This window comes from Drosophila suzukii (assembly GCF_043229965.1).
Source record: "Drosophila suzukii chromosome 2 unlocalized genomic scaffold, CBGP_Dsuzu_IsoJpt1.0 scf_2c, whole genome shotgun sequence".
In the NCBI taxonomy this organism is placed as follows: domain Eukaryota; kingdom Metazoa; phylum Arthropoda; class Insecta; order Diptera; family Drosophilidae; genus Drosophila; species Drosophila suzukii.
Window position 1 is genome coordinate 12,571,034 of NW_027255896.1, and position 18,500 is coordinate 12,589,533.

At 38.1% G+C, this 18,500-nt stretch overlaps 1 protein-coding gene across 4 annotated transcripts in view; it reads left to right on the forward strand.

Moving 5' to 3' along the window:
- The window catches only part of LOC108018805 (UDP-glycosyltransferase family 50 member B3), a 450,659-nt gene that overhangs the window by 262,360 nt on the left and 169,799 nt on the right, over positions 1–18,500 (forward strand). The window lies entirely within an intron of this gene.

The following is an 18,500-nucleotide window of genomic DNA, read 5'->3' on the forward strand; positions in this document are numbered from 1 at the left end:
AAAATAAAGATTTTTTGTAATCATATTTTTTTAAATTTAAAATTACATATTTTGAAAGGGAAGAGTGATAAATCGAATTGATTTTGTATGTTTCAAATCATTGGGATGCAAAACTTAAAGGAATCTTTTTGGTTTAATCAGTACTTAGTTAATTAAATTCAGCTTGTTAACAAAACGGTCGATTTACACAGGAACACAAAATCGGACAGGTTCCGCGAAATCGCAAGGAGTGCAAAAAACCGATGTTGGCCCACTTATTGAGTTATGTGACCAACATAATTAAATTATATAAAATATTTTTGACGATCATACTCTTAATACAAGAGGATATTACTAAACAAGGAAGAAGGCTATAGTCGAGTATCCGACTATCAGATACCCGTTACTCAGCTAAAGGGACCAACGGGAAATGGAGATGTGCAAGCAGCAAAGCGACATTGAAATGCGCCACCTACCCGCAATCTCAATAAATGGTTTTGTGGGCGGTAGACAGATTTACGCGTTATGGGCGTTAGAGTGGGCGGGGCACCCTGCTGAAACAAACTTGCGCTGCGTAAAAAGCTCAGGAATCTACATACCAAATCCCAATTTTCTAGCTTTTGTAGTTGCCGAGATCTCAGCCTTCATCCGGACGGATGGACATACGGACATGTCTAGGTCAACTCGTCTAGTGATCCTGATCAAGAATAAATATACTTTATGGGGTTGGAAAGGCTTCCTTCTACCTGTTACATACTTTCCGACGAATCTAGTATACCCTTTTACTCCACGAGTAACGGGTATAAAAATAACTCCCACTTTAAGGGGTTATATACGTTCTTTGTCAAAGAAAAAGAGGAAAGTTTGGATTCTTTTAGGTATGTAGCAATTATTTCATTACACGAATGTTTTAATTTTTTGATAGTACACTTTATTAACAATGTTTGTGCAAAATTTCGTGGTAATATGTTAAATAGTTTTTGAGGGGTGGCTGTTTCCCTAAGAGGCCTTTTTTTTAAGAGCCTCGCGGTGATACTTCCCCAGGTCGAAAAGGTCAACTGAAACCATAAAAGTATACAAATTTCATTAGTTCAGTGTAATTCCTTGTGCTTGAAAGATCCTTTTTAAGATTTTTTTTTTGTGCATACGGGAACGTTTTATGCTAAAAATGAACTTTTTGGTCGCTAGAAATTTCGCTAAAAAATTCATTTCGGCGAAAAAAAAGTTTGTGCGATCGTTCAAGCACAGAAAAATTTCATTACGAACATTTAAAAAAAAATTTGAAGTAAATCGGTTAGATAGAGATATTCGCGTTTAAAGTTTCAAGTTCAGTTCAAGGGCCGCGACGAGGCGTGCGGTTAGGAAAAAATTTTTTTCTACTGCTCGACTCTCTATGAAAATTTGGGAAAATGTTCTTAGAGAGTTGTTCTTTAAGATAAAGCAATACAAAATTTTTTGAATTTTTGAAAATAAAAAAGGTATATAACCCCTTAAGCCATGTTCAAAATTCCTTAATTATTAATAATTTCTCTAATAGAAAACCATCGTTAAGAAATAAATCCTAAAGGGAAGTAATTATACCTGTATATATATTCTTGATCAGGATCTCTAGCTGAGTCAATCTAGCCATGTCCGTCTGTCTGTCTGTCCGTATGAACGCTGAGATCTCGGAAAGTATAAAAGCTAGAGTGTTGGGAATTGACATGTAGATTTTTGGGCCTTCTGCGCAGCGCATGTTTGTTTGAGAAGGGTGCCACGCACACTTTAACGCCCACAAACTATAAAACTAAAACCCGTATAGCGCACATATATTTCAAAATATTTTATAAGTTTAAATGAGCGTTTGGTTTTATAATAAATACTTATCTAAATGCCAAAAACTATTGAAATTCGACCAGTCATTGAAAAGTTATAACCAAATAATAATCAAATAAGCTGTTTTCACTAATACACCACCAAGTCAAAACCGAAGTGTTGTTTTTGTGAGAAAATTGCTTATACCAAGCGTGCTTGAATTAGAGACGACCTTGCTAAGGGTCATAACTTTTTATATGGTATGGATGAATATGGATCAATTGCACTCTGGATCGTCTGCCATTGACTCACGAATTCATCCTTCCTTAAATAACCTGGCACCTTCATTGAATACTGAGCCGATACCACCAGAACAAGTTGGCACGGCTTCCGATTTGTTGGACTATATATTACATTTGAGGGAGTGATTTGGCGGAGTTCATGTTGTTCTTAAATCATCGGCTCGAGCGGAAATATCAAAGCGCGCCTCGCAATTGCTTTCGCACTCAACATTGTGGTACTACACAGAGAAAAACAAGGGAGAACGCTATAGTCGAGTACCTCGACTATCAGATACCCGTTACTCAGCTAAATGGAGATATGCAAGCAGCAAAGCGAGATTTAAATTCGCCACCTACCGGCGGTATACAGATTTAAGCGTTATGGGCGTTAGAGTGGGCGTGGCAAATTTTTTTTGGATCAAGCGATAGGTATTGACGAGACCAATACATTTCAGTTAAAATTTTTTATCTAGCATGAAAATTGTGGGCGTCACAGGGTTTTGCGGTTTGTGGGCGTTAAAGTGGGCGTGGCAAACTTTTTTTTGTGTCAATCGATAGGTATTGTTGAGAACATTACATTTCAGTTAAAATTTTCTATCTAGCATGAAAACTGTAGGGGCCACAGTTTTGGGCGGTTTGTGGGCGTTAGAGTGGGCGTGGCAGTCTACTGAAACAAACTTGCGCTGCGTAGGAAGCTCAGGAATCTGCACGCCAAATCTCAATAGCCTAGCTCCCATAGTTTCCGAGATCTCAGCGTTCATCCGGACAGACGGACAGACGGACAGACGGACATGGCTAGATCGACTCGGCTAGTGATCCTGATCAAGAATATATATACTTTATGGGGTCGGAAACGCTTCCTTCTGCCTGTTACATACTTTCCGACGAATCTAGTATACCCTTTTACTCTACGAGTAACGGGTATAAAAAATACCAAAACTGGTCATCAATCGGGTATTTTTTCATATCAATTTTGATCCCTTATGTTGCCATATCATATTCATATTTTCGAACATATGACATTGATATTTTCGAACAAGTCAATTTGGTATTTTTCATACCAGATTGATATGAGCACATATCAAAGTTGTGACCAAGTTGTGGTATTTTTTAATATCCAACTGATATGCTTTCATATCAAACTGATATGCTTTCACATCAAACTGATATGCTTTCATATCAAACTGATATTTTTTTTGTATCAATTTGACATTTTTATACCCGTTACTCGTAGAGTAAAAGGGTATACTAGATTCGTCGGAAAGTATGTAACAGGCAGAAGGAAGCGTTTCCGACCCCATAAAGTAAATATATTCTTGATCAGGATCACTAGCCGAGTCGATCTAGCCATGTCCGTCTGTCCGTCTGTCCGTCTGTCCGTCTGTCTGTCCGTCCGGATGAACGCTGAGATCTCGGAAACTATGGGAGCTAGGCTATTGAGATTTGGCGTGCAGATTCCTGAGCTTCTTACGCAGCGCCACGCCCACTCTAACGCCCACAAACCGCCCAAAGCTGTGGCTCCTAAAGTTTTGATACTAGAATAAAAATTTTAGCTGAAATGTATTGTTCTCATCAATACCTATCGATTGACCAAAAAAAAAGTTTGCCACGCCCACTTTAACGCCCACAAACCTTGAGAACCTGTGACGCCCTGTGACGCTAGATAAAAAATTTTAACTGAAATGTATTGGTCTCGTCAATACCTATCTATTGATCCAAAAAGAAATGTGCCACGCCTACTCTAACTCCCACAAACCGCGAAAACCTGTGACGCCCAAAATTGTTATGCTAGATAAAAAATTTTAACTGAAATGTATTGGTCTCGACAACACCTATCGATTGGTCCAAAAAAAAAATTTGCCACGCCCACTCTAACGCCCATAACGCTTAAATCTGTATAACGCCGGTAGGTGGCGCATTTTAATCTCGCTTTGCTGCTTGCATATCTCCATTTAGCTGAGTAACGGGTATCTGATAGTCGAGGTACTCGACTATAGCGTTCTTCCTTGTTTTATTTTAATATGTTATATTTTTCCATATCAAATTTATAATTTTTCATAAGAAACTTATATTTTATCATATAAATTTGATTTTTTAATCATTTTAACACGTTATGTTTTTCTATATTAAACTGGTATTCTTTCATATCAAACTGATATTTTGTCAAATCATTTCGACACTTAACTCATACCCAGCTTTATATTAAAATCATTTTATTGAGAGAAACAAATTTGTAGTTTTATTTAAAATTTATTGTCGTTCAAAGTCTTATGTTACATATAAAAAATAATTGTAACTTAAAATTACTTATCATAATTAAATAAACTAAAATATTTTTCTTCTTATCATTTTAAGACCAGTTGGTGTGTAATATACATGAATTGGTGGGCCTTCAGACATCAATGTGCTAAAATTTGAAATTATTACAACCTATTATGAAAATATTAAAAATTAAACTTACTTGTGCTCGCTTCCATTTTTGGAGCTTCTCGCGGAACTCGGATTTTAGACCAAGATGTTCTCTCTTGGAAAATATTAAATCAAGATCTGAAGCACTAGTTGATTTATAAAAACCTAAAGGCAGGTCCAGCACAACCAAATCGACCTCGTGGTCCGTAAGGAATTGAAGCAAAAGTGGATCCTCCATGGTACTTCGACAAACTAATGCACAAATAAAGTAATTTAGTTAAAATTATACATACTTACCAAGTAATTACATTTATAAACACCTTAAACTTTTCTTTTGTCACGTTTTACACTGAAATTGACGCAGTAAATAAAAGTGGGACCACCGCATACAAAGCGTAATTATACCGTTGTACACAGAATATACACAAAAAGGACGAATTTACAGTCATACTATTTTTTCGAAGACTTTTCGATGTTACGTTTGATATGAAATCTTATCAACTTGCTAAGTATTCATATCATTATGATACGGATTCATATTAACATTTGAAGTTGATATGATTTCGTATCATATTGATATGAATTCGAATCATTTTGATATGAAAAAATTGATATGTGAAAATTGAGGAGACAATATCAAACGGGTATTGTTCCGTTTTTTTCTCTGTGTAGTTTTATTTTGTGTTAACTACGATCATAGATAACCATCCTGAGCTTACCAACACAGAAATGCCACAACATCTACGATCGTGTCTAAGGGACTCTGTCTTGGATACCATTCGCTCGCAGGAAATTTCGGTTGGCAACTATGCTATTGCTTTAGATTTGTTGCAAAACAGATTTGATACCCGTCGTTTTGTTTTTCAGGCATACATTACTGAGATCCTGGGGCTAAAGGCGGTGTAAAATGGTTCCGTTTCGATGCTCCGTGATCTGTCGGACAAATTCAACGCTCACATAAGCGCTGGGACTGGACACAACAAAACAAATTGCAGGATGCATCATCGTCCAAATACTGCTCAAACGCTGCATCCAGAGAATCAGGCAAAGTGGGAAGAGCATCCGGAAGGCCCTGCTTTCGTCAATTCAATTCCGAAGTGGGAGTCCTAGGCATCCTTTCTAGAGCAGCTATGCCGGACGTTGGAGACTATGGATTTTGACATGGCTAACTATGCTCCGATTTTTCGATACGCGTAGATGTGCATTTGTTGCCACATAACAAAACCCTTGAATCTATCACTCTTTTTAACATTGTCCGAATTTTAAGAACCTTACTCCCACGAATCGCCTTCAGGAGGCAAAAAGGCTCTCCCTTTGTGATTTTCGTATATGCCACCACACCTTGCATCACCTGGTAAACTTAGCTTTGACTTCTTTGCAAGAAATATCGCAGTCTCCAGAAGTTCTTGCCTCTGCCTCACTAAATTGCGTCATAGGGCCCTCTGTATTGCCTTCCACCTCTACAGTACTTGTTGCACAGGATTTTAGTAATGATATTGTGCTCTTAGCAGCAACTAGCGATTCAGTAAAAACTGTTCTGGGGTTCTCGTTCCTTTTCGAGCTCTACTCGATTCGGGCTCTCAGCCTTTTCTAGGAGCTTTTGTGCCTCGGGCAAATCAACATTCCTTCTGGATTGCCTCTAATTCAAAATACTCGCCTGGGTTGGGTAGTTTCTGGGGGCTATGGCCTCTCCCATTGCTCCTCCTCAATGTCGTCTCATGATCTACCCTTCGCTAGTAGGGAGAATATTTTGGATCGGTTAGATGATCTTTTTCGAACTGCGCCAAGCCAATTACACGTGCTACAAAGGAGGAGATGACTGTGAGGCACTTTTCGTAAGGCATGACGTTGGTTTCTCCGGCTATTCTCTCAACATTAACTGTTCCAGACTCTTCTTCGGTTTCGTTCACACCAAGTAGCAATCACAGGAGGCATTTGCTAAAAGTACCGTTGTATAAGGGCTTGCAAAGAGGACAGCTTTTTACAATACATTGTGTAAAGGGGTTCCCCTCAGGACCGATTGCCGGTGTTCAGGCTAGACACCGTTACTTTTTCTGGCTGTACGTGCAATGCACAAGTTGTCAGCAGGCAAGCAGACAGCGTTTACACTTGGGGCTGAGGTCCTGCTTCACAATTTTTATGTTGATGACCCGATATCTATAGCCAAATCTTAGGAAGAGGCTGTCAACATCGTTAATAAGATATCCAAAATTCTAGCCAGGGAAAGTTGTAAACTTAGAAAGTGCTGCTCGAATGTGCCCGCAGTGGCATGGAGCGGCTGAAGATGACAATGAGTCGAATTTAAAGTTTGATGATGGGACTGATTTCACCAAAGCTGTAGGTCTCGCTTGGGATACCGTTTCTGACCAGTTACTGTTCTTCTTATCGGTCTTTCATTCAGCATAAACCCCCTGTAGGCGATTTGTCTTGTCTGCAATAGCGCGATATTGCGGTCCACTCGGATTTGTTAGACCTGTGATAACAAAATCTACAATTTTCCTTGAGCAACTGTGCAAGGAGAAGTTATCTTGGGATGAAAGCCTTTCTGAGTCTCACAGCAAGGAATGCACGGCAATCCAGCCGATATTCTGTCTAGAGGTGCTTTTCCTACTGAACTGAACGTGTCTCCTTTCTGGGCTCATGGACTTGCATTCCTCAGTTGCTCCAAAGCTGACTGGCCGAAGGATCCTGCTAATAAATTCTCCAATACAAGACATAGTAGCCAGCTCCAAATTTGCTAATTCTTTTGCAGCGCTTCAAAGGGTTTTCCGTTACATCTATCGTTGCAGTAGACAGTAAACTCATTTAGCTCTCTCGCATCTCTTTCGTACTTCATTGACCAGTCTGGGCTTCTTAGGGTGGATTGCCGACTGTGGAATTCGTCGCTAAATTGTAATGGCCGTCACCCAATTATATTACCACAGCTCATTTAGAGCTGGTCATGGTCCTAAACGATTTACACGCTCCAGAAGAAAGCAGCGGAAAATTTGGTCTGACAATGAAACCAACTTTGTTGGCGAGCGCAAAAAGCTGCTTGAACTAAGAGGCCTTTTCCTCGGCGACGATCACCACAAATTAACATTGGAATTTTGCGGAACCTAAGATTGCTAAGCATCATTTCTATCGCCCTGTTGGGTCTTCAGTTCTACCCTTTAATGAGTGGCGGACCCTCGTGTGCAGTAGTTAATTCTCGACCCTTAGTCTCGATTACAGAGATCCCTACTGATCTGGATGTGTTAGCCCCAGCTCACTTTTTAAATGGTGATATGCCTAGCCATAACTTCAATCGCCTAGTTGGATGGCAACGCGTGGATTACTTACAGAAGATCTTCTAGGTCCGATGAAATGAAGAATACTTGAGAACGCGGTTGCGCTTCTTGAGGCGCACACCAACGCCTGGCCTAATCGTTGATGGCTTGCTCCTGGTCAAGGACGAAAATTTGCCTCCCATGAAGTGGCCCCTGGCAAGAGTGATTGAGCTTCTGGTCGGTGGAGACGGCGTTGCTCGAGTTGCCGCACTAAGGACAGCATCAGGAGTTGACCAGAACATAACCCAACAAAAATTTTGTATTTTTATACCCGTTACTCGTAGAGTAAAAGGGTATACTAGATTCGTCGGAAAGTATGTAACAGGCAGAAGGAAGCGTTTCCGACCCCATAAAGTATATATATTCTTGATCAGGATCACTAGCCGAGTCGATCTAGCCATGTCCGTCTGTCCGTCTGTCTGTCCGTCCGGATGAACGCTGAGATCTCGGAAACTATGGGAGCTAGGCTATTGAGATTTGGCGTGCAGATTCCTGAGCTTCTTACGCAGCGCAAGTTTGTTTCAGCACAGTGCCACGCCCACTCTAACGCCCACAAACCGCCCAAAACTGTGGCTCCTACAGTTTTGATACTAGAATAAAAATTTTTGCTGAAATGTATTGTTTTCATCAATACCTATCGATTGATCCAAAAAAAAGTTTGCCACGCCCACTTTAACGCCCACAAACCGCGAAAACCTGTGACGCCCACAATTTTCATGCTAGATAAAAAATTTTAACTGAAATGTATTGGTCTCGTCAATACCTATCGATTGATCCAAAAAGAAATTTGCCAAGCCCACTCTAACTCCCACAAACCGCGAAAACCTGTGACGCCCAAAATTGTTTTGCTAGATAAAAAATTTTAACTGAAATGTATTGGTCTCGACAATACCTAGCGATTGGTCCAAAAAAAAAATTTGCCACGCCCACTCTAACGCCCATAACGCTTAAATCTGTATACCGCCGGTAGGTGGCGCATTTTAATCTCGCTTTGCTGCTTGCATATCTCCATTTAGCTGAGTAACGGGTATCTGATAGTCGAGGTACTCGACTATAGCGTTCTTCCTTTTTTCAATTTAATTTAAATCATACGAATCCATTTATATTTTTCTGTCTTTGTTGCGATGGCAGAGCAACAAAACATTTGCCGCAAAAATTAAATTAAAAACAAGGAAGAACGCTATAGTAGAGTACCTCGACTATCAGATACCCGTTACTCAAAGGGAAATGGAGATATGCAAGCAGCAAAGCGAAATTAAAATGCGCCACCTACCGGCGGTAGACAGATTTAAGCGTTATGGGCGTTAGAGTGGGCGTGGCAAAATTATTTTTGGATCAATCGATAGGTATTGACGACACCAATACATTTCAGTTAAAATTTTTTATCTAGCATGAAAATTGTGGGCGTCACAGGTTTTCGCGGTTTGTGGGCGTTTAAGTGGGCGTGGCAAACTTTTTTTTAGGTCAATCGATAGGTATTGATGAGAACAATACATTTCAGTTAAAATTTTCTATCTAGCATCAAAACTGTAGGAGTTTCAGTTTTGGGCGGTTTGTGGGCGTTAGAGTGGGCGTGGCAGTCTACTGAAACAAACTTGCGCTGCGTAAGAAGCTCAGGAATCTGAGCGTTCATCCGGACGGACAGACAGACGGACAGACGGACAGACGGTCAGACGGACAGACGGACAGACAGACAGACGGACATGGCTAGATCGACTCGGCTAGTGATCCTGATCAAGAATATATATACTTTATGGGGTCGGAAACGCTTCCTTCTGCCTGTTACATACTTTCCGACGAATCTAGTATACCCTTTTACTCTACGAGTAACGGGTATAATTAATTGCACTTAACATTAAAAAGCAAGAGAGAGCACTATAGTCGAGTGTCTCGACTATCAGATACCCGTTAATCAGCTTTTAAATTGAAAATTCATAAAAGTTCAGTTAAAATGTGTAGACGGCACTTTCTAGGTGTTTCTTCTTAGGCGGTCTCAGTAAAAGTGGTCTTTATTGCACAGATTTGTACAGGCTTAACCAATGTTACAAGAGTTGGGGGTATACAGTATGAGGGAGTGAGACAAGCATAGTGTTTCTTAAGAGTAACAGAGATGTATATATGTGTTTAATAATAGTGTGACCTAAATTAATGTAGTATGTATGTAAAAAGATGCTTAGGGATATGTATGTGTGTGTGTGTGTGTCTGCTTGCTACAATTAAGCATTTTGCATATTTGCATAATTAATACATGGTCGTATATTTGCTACTGTCCAAACTCCCTTATAAGGAAGCCTAGACTGTTGAATACCTTCAACATCCTCCAAGAAATACCTATCATTACGAAGTACCTTTGTCACTCTGTAAGGGCCTTTAAATTTTGGAATTATCTTTTTGGATACGCCTAGAAGTTTGAATCGAAGTTGAGAATCGAAGTTTTTTATCATTACTAAATCGTCCTTCTGGTACCCTTTAGGATTCTTTCTCTTAAGGTCTGTGTATAACTTATTGTATTCTTGCAGCTTCTCGATGCTCTGAGTAGCTTTTTCTCTAACTACTTCTAAATTTCTACTTTCCCTAACTTTATTCAACTCTTCTAATTTCTCTTTTAAGCTATCTATAACTTTTCCCTTTTGAGACACTCCGAATAAAACTTGACTTGGGTGCTGACAGACTGATCTTTGGATCGTATTATTAAGTGCGTGTTCAACTGTTTCTAAAACTGTATCCCAGAACAATCCTTTGTCTGGATCAGTCAATTTAGCGATCATAGGTCCTATGCTTCTATTTACTCTTTTGACTTGCCCATTAGCCTGCGGCGATCCAGTGGCTATCTTAATGTGTTTGACTTCGTTTTCCTCTAAGAAGTCATAAAATTCTTTAGATGTGAAGCATGCCCCACGGTCCTTTAATGCTACTATTGCTTCCCTAAACTTTGTAGTTTTTGCCGGATAAAGTCTTACAAACTTTGTAAATGCATCTATAATCACCAGTACGTGTTTGTTGGCTCTACTCTTGTCTACCGGGCCATAATGGTCTATGTGTATGACATCAAAGATAACGCTTACTTTGGGGATGCTGTGAAGGAATGTAGTATGAACATATATTGAATAACTACTGTACCTAGAGTACTTGAAGCAAACACACTGTAACACTTTGTTTCAGTGTTCACATAAACAAAGGCCCGGTCAAAAACCTAAGTAGCCGAAACATGAGTCGATCGGCGCGTTCACAGAAAGTGCAAGTGTCAGCATTCTGTTGCACACGCCGGCCGCTCACCCAAACTCAAGTACATACAAGTTAACAACAGCAATATTTCCGCATATTTTTCTCCGAAAATATTGCAACATTGTCAAGCACAAAGTTGCAGCCCAAGTTCAATAACATAAAGTTCAATAACATAAAGTTCAGCCGCAACTAAGTACGGAATACGAATTCTGCAGACCCTGCAGATTCTGCAACCAAGCAATTTTGTCAACGCTACCAACGCCGCTACCAGCGCCGCTGCCGCCGAAGCCAACGTCGCTGCCCCAACCCACAGCTTTAAATAGGGATCGCTATGTAGAGTAGAGTAGTTCCGATTTGTATCTCAAATAAATAAGACATCTTAATCCAATTTTAGAAGTTTTAATTATTTGGAAATTAACTTACATAAGCCCTCGCGCTCCAGCTAAAGAGAGCAACTATAGGCTACAACTGTAGGCTACAAGACTTTGGCTTACTTAGATCCTAAGGCAACTTGTAAAATCAGAAACAACTTGACGTTGGAAGCGGCATTAATGCTGCTCCTGAATACAAATACAGAATAAAAATAAAGAATATTAAAACTACCAAAAGATGCGTTCTCACTATATGAATAAAGAACATTAAAACTACCAAAAGATGCGTTTTCTCACAACATGGCGACCGTGACTTTGGTCCAAAAGGATCTGGATCTGGATCTGGACTTCAAAAAATAAGAAGACAGCAACAAAGGCGACAACATCAACAAAGGCAACAACAGCAAAACGGCAACAACAACAGCTTACACTACAAGAACAAGAGAAGAAACGCAGTGAGTAGAGTGTGATGTGTGCCAAAAGAAGTGGCGTGGTAAAAAGATTGAAAGCCAGAAAGGCTCAACTACTGAAGCTGCTCAACAGCAGCAAAGCAATAAAGTGGAACGACTCGGTAAAAATACATGCCGAAGTTGAATACTTTAAAAATTTGCTATCAGTACGTAAGAATCAGACCACAGCCACAGACACATCCACCTACCCTGTAATCCCAAATATTGCCAAAAATAAAAACACATTGCCTCCTCCAGAAAAAGTTGCCATCCCAAAGCTGAAGAAGACGTGCCCGGATGACTGCGAGGGACCACTGTACTCCCCCTTCTGCGAGTACACCTGTGTAGCCAGCACCGGTGCCCCACCATGAGGTACAGCGTGTGCAGCCAGCACCGTTACCAAGGAAGAGTGAACCGACAGCGCTACCAAGAGCGCATAATTTTTTTTCTTTGCACTGCGTTGCAAAAATTTTTTTAATTGCACTGCGATGCATATTTTTTCATTTATTTTATAAAAACAAATGTTTAAATTGAGCGACATAAAAGTTGCCCGATTAGAGTATGGCCTATATATACACAAAATAGGCAGGGAATTATACGTCAAATATAATAATAATTGGTCAAAAAAAAAAAAGTCAAATCAAAATTAATCATATCAAACTAGTTGTTAATGAATAACATTAACAACATTTACAAATTAATTCAAACATCTAAAGTATTTGACAGACCAAGATATATATTAAGAATACCAACCCCAAAGATGGGTTTAATAGATAAAACAAGGAAGAACGCTATAGTCGAGTACCTCGACTATCAGATACCCGTTACTCAGCTAAATGGAGATATGCAAGCAGCAAAGCGAGATTAAAATGCGCCACCTACCGGCGGTATACAGATTTAAGCGTTATGGGCGTTAGAGTGGGCGTGGCAAATTTTTTTTTGGATCAATCGATAGGTATCGACGAGACCAATACATTTCAGTTACAATTTTTTATCTAGCATGAAAATTGTGGGCGTCACAGGTTTTTGCGGTTTGTGGGCGTTAAAGTGGGCGTGGCAAACTTTTTTTTGAGTCAATCGATAGGTAATGACGAGATGAATACATTTCAGTTAAAATTTTTTATCTAGCATAAAAATTGTGGGCGTCACAGGTTTTCGCGGTTTGTGGGCGTTAAAGTGGGCGTGGCAAACTTTTTTTTAGGTCAATCGATAGGTATTGATGAGAACATTACATTTCAGTTAAAATTTTTATTCTAGCATCAAAACTGTAGGAGCCACAGTTTTGGGCGGTTTGTGGGCGTTAGAGTGGGCGTGGCACTCTACTGAAACAAACTTGCGCTGCGCAGGAATCTCAGGAATCTGCGTGCCTAATCCCAGTATTGTAACTCTCATAGTTTCCGAGATCTCAGCGTTCATACGGACAGACGGACAGACGGACAGACGGACAGACGGACATGGCTAGATCGACTCGGCTAGTGATCCTGATCAAGAATATATTTACTTTATGGGGTCGGGAACGCTTCCTTCTGCCTGTTACATACTTTCCGACGAATCTAGTATACCCTTTTACTCTACGAGTAACGGGTATAAAAACAGTGGATTCCACTGCAAATGTTATTAATAAGGTAGAGTCAAACCCCATAGACTTAGAATTAATTCATACATTGCTTATAATAATTGTTGTAATAATGTGCGCAAACTGTTTATATAAACTTTATAAATTGCACAATAAATGTCTTAAGAAAAAATATATGAGCCAGGCAAATGATCTGGACAAAATTTAAACACTTTGGCACAAACAACATTAATATACAAATATTGCTGTATTGAAATTTTAAAAATTAAAGAAAATGGAATAAAATACAAAAAAAATAAACAAAAATAAATTAATTAAAAATGGCTACTCTAAAAGCAATTGCAAACACATATGATGGGGACATTTATTTTAGAGAAAGAATTCTGCAATTAGTTGCACCAACTTCAGTAAGCATTTACGAGTTAGAAAACTTATATATTGAAACATTTAATTTAGATGCCTCTCCACTAATTCATTGCACAAGCACCCAAAAGGCCATTGTCCTATCCACCATCCCAGGGGTACAGGTTAGATCAGTAGTAGACGAACACCCAATACTAGGTAAAACAATAGTAATGATGGTCTTCAAGAAATAATTCATCTCCACAATATAATGGAATGGAATGAATTATATAAGCAGATAAATAACATAAAAGTTTACTTTAACAAATCATATAAGTCACTTACTCAAAACAGGCCAATTCAAAAAAATACCATTAAAAACATGTGGAAATTCTAGTAAAATGCTTTAATGAAGCACGAATACTAATATATGGCCAGAGGGAAAAATTAAATCAAGATCATTGGTCCCAAGTATCAACATTTTTGATCAGACTACGATCTAATTTAATATCAATTAAACAAAAGTTTAAGTTGGACATATCAGTACCCGACTATACTTAATACTTCCCTAGCAGTTGCAACTTGTGATGAATCGGAATCAACAAAACAAACTGACATTAACCAAATAGAATCAGAAGACCTTACAGAAACAAATCCTAAAATAGAAGAGCAAGATTTAAATAATCTTACTATTCCAGCTGTTTTATTCAGATCTGTTTATTCAGATCTATTCAGATCTGGATAATTCTACAGATTCTGATGATAGTTCAAGCTTAATAGAAAATAAAATAAGAAACAATATCACAATGGCACAATCTAATATTGATTTCATTAATACAGCATCCAAGCTTATACCAGTTTTCGATGGTAAAGCTGAAAACTTAACAAGTTTTATGGATGCATTAGAAATAATAGAATCAATAAAAGGCGAACACGAACAATTAGCAGTTTCCATTATAAAAACAAAGCTAAAAGGTGTCGCCAGAAATCTAATCGGAAATGAAACAACAATAGCTGAAGTCCTTTCCAGATTAAAAAACAACGTCAAAGGCGAAACTGTAGAAGTGTTGTCAGCAAAACTGATGAGCCTACAACAACGCAATAAAACTGCCAACCAGTACACACAAGAGGTTGAGCAGATGACGAAATCTTTAGAAGGTGCATTTATAACATGCAGTGAAAGCAATGACTAAAAATTGCACAATCGATAGGGTAAAAACAATCATGCAAGCTGGTACCTTCAATACAATGAATCAGGCCATATCCAAATTTATAAACAGTTACACAGAAGCAACCGGACAGCCAAACACGGTCCTATATTACAAAAATTACCCGCAGCGCGGTGGAAATCGCGGACGAGGTAATAATCGAGGTAATTATAACAATACCAGATATTATCAGAATAACGGATATAATCAAAACAATGGTTATAACAGAAATAACAATAACCGAAATAACAATTATTACAGAAACAACAACCGTGGTGGAAACACCAGCGGCGGAAACAGCCGTGGGCGAAACAACAACAACCACAATAACAATGTTAGAGTAGCAATAACAAATTCGGGAAACTCCCAACCACCTTTAGATACACGACAGTAAACAACATCAAAATTCACACTCTAAATCTCAGTCAAAATACATTTGTCACTTTCATGAACGTAGCAACAGGAAAAGAATTAGTTCTCTTACTAGACACAGGTGCGGAAATATCCTTATTGAAGGAAAATTCTGATTTTTCAAAACATTCAAGATAATCACATCATAAACATACAGGGTATAAGTCAGGAAGTTACCAAATCAAAAGGCTTAACTTCTATTGAAATCCAAACTTCTAAGTACATAATTCAACATGATTTCCATATCGTAAATATGCAATTCGCTATTCCATGTGATGGAATACTAGGAATTGATTTTATCAAAAGATACAACTGTCAATTAGACTTCAAGCCGTCTGAAGACTGGCTTATAATAAGACCAAATAACCTAAAAAATCCAATTTATGTTCCAATAGCATACAGTTCTGGCGACAACTCCCTAATTCTGCCAGCAAAATCCCAAGTCGTCCGAAAAATCGAAATAAATTCAGAAGAAGACAGTGTATTAATTCCGAATCAAGAAATTCAGCATGGTATCTATATCGCAAATATCATACCAACAGTCCAAAATGCATATATAAGATTACTAAATACTACAAACACAGATCAAGTAGTCTTTATCAAAAACATTCATCATGAACCACTTTCAAACTACGAAATAGTAAAAACGGACTTAGAAGACAGACAAAAAATTGTATTATCCCAACTTGCAAAAAACTTCCCGCCTCAATTCAATGAACAACTTACAGCATTATGCACCCAGTATAGTGATGTGTTCGGACTAGAAACCGAAGCGATCACTACCAATAATTTCTATAAACAAAAGCTGAGATTAATTGATGATGAACCCGTATATATAAAAAATTATAGATATCCTCATAGTCAACAAGACGAAATTCAAAAACAATTCCAAAAACTCATCAATGATGAAATAGTGGAACCCTCTGTATCACCTTATAATAGCCCACTTTTGTTAGTACCAAAAAAGTCACTTTCAAATTCGGAAAATAAAAAATGGCGACTAGTAATTGACTATCGTCAAATTAATAAAAAACTCTTGTCTGATAAATTTCCACTCCCTAGAATCGATGATTTTGACTTAATGTCAGGTTTTCATCAAATTGAACTGGAAAAAAGTTCACAGGATATAACATCTTTTTCAACAAACAATGGTTCGTATCGATTCACGCGATTACCATTCGGTTTAAAAATAGCGCCAAACTCTTTTCAGAGAATGATGACTATAGCTTTCTCTGGATTAGAACCTTTGCAAGCATTTCTATATATGGATGACTTAATAGTCATAGGTTGTTCCGAAAAACATATGCTCAAGAACTTAACTGATGTTTTCGAGAAATGTAGGAAACACAACTTGAAGTTACATCCTGAAAAATGTTCATTTTTCATGCATGAAGTCACTTTCTTAGGACATAAATGCACAGATAAAGTAATCTTGCCCGACGACAAAAAATACGACGTAATTCAAAATTATCCAGTCCCACATGATGCGGACAGCGCTAGAAGATTCATTGCATTTTGCAATTATTACCGACGTTTTATAAAGAATTTTGCTGAATTTACCCGTCACATAACAAGATTATGTAAGAAAGATGTAAAATTCGAATGGACAACACAATGTCAAAACGCCTTCGAACATCTTAAATCAGCATTAATAAATCCCACTCTGTTGCAATACTCAGATTTTAGCAAAGAATTTTGCATGATCACAGATGTTAGCAAATACGCTTGCGGATCAGTCCTAGCTCAAAACAAAAATGGACTACAGCTTCCAGTGGCATACGCATCAAGATCCTTTACGAAAGGTGAAAGCAACAAGAGCACCACAGAACAAGAATTAGCAGCCATTCATTAAGCAATAACACACTTCAGACCATATATTTATGGTAGACACTTCACTGTCAAAACAGACCATAGAGCACTGACATACTTATTTTTAATGGTAAATCCAAGTTCCAAACTAACACGAATGAGACTTGAATTAGAGGAATATAATTTTGCGGTGGATTATCTAAAGGGTAAAGGCAACTATGTAGCCGATGCGCTCTCCAGAATAACAATCACAGACCTAACAAATATACAAACAAGTAATAAAATTCTGAAAGTCACTACCAGAAACCAAAGTAGACAGAAATCCTGCGCAGAAAAAGATCAAATAGAATTGCATAAGCAATCTATAGAAAAAGCTTTAAAGCCCAACGTATATGAAGTCATTAACAATGATGAAGTACGTAAAGTAGTCCCTTGCATGTAAATAATAAAATGTGTTTATTTAAGCACGGAAAGAAAATTACAGCAAGTTATGATGTTAGCGATTTGTATACTAATGGAACCATTGACTTAGGTCAATTCTTTCAAAGGCTTAAAAAGCAGGCCGGTATTCACAAAGTCAGCCAACTCAAAGTGGCACCATGGGAAAATATCTTTGAACATGATTCAATTGATAATTTTAAAATGATGGGCAATAATATATTGAAATCATTGAGAGTAGCGCTACTCAACCCGGTGACCGTAATAAAAAATTATAAAGAAAAAGAAGCTATATTGTCTGCATTCCACACAGAGAAAATTATGACGTTCTCAAATTGAGTATTTGTATTCTCATTTTAAGGATGTACTCAAATTAAGTACAGAATTTGTGGAAAATACTCATGTTGAGAAAAGTTGAACTCATTTTAAGAAAAATAACTTGAATTGATCACAAAATTCTAAGTTTGAGGAAATGTGTTCTTCAATTTCCATCTTAAGAATTAATATTCTCAATATGAGTAACCGGTATACTCAAAAATGAGTTGCGAATTCTCATAAAGTATTCTAGAGAATTCCGTTCTGCGAACGAGATGAGAGATGAGCGGCCTTTATTTCGTTGAGTATATGGTTGTCTCTCTCTCACTAATGGGTGTGAAAAGTGTTGCGCGCCGCATTTGTGTGACTGTCATTTGCCGTGTGATTTGGCAAAGTGAAGACGTGCGCGTAACACAAAGCTAAATAACTATTCTAGTGAATTGGACATTCGTGCGACCCTTCCGTATCTCGAGGGTAAGTTTTTTAATTTAAACTGTATTTATAATGCGCTAAATAATAATACAATTAACAAACACTGCCAAAATATTGCCAAAGCGTGTACATTAATATATGTGTGTGCGGTTG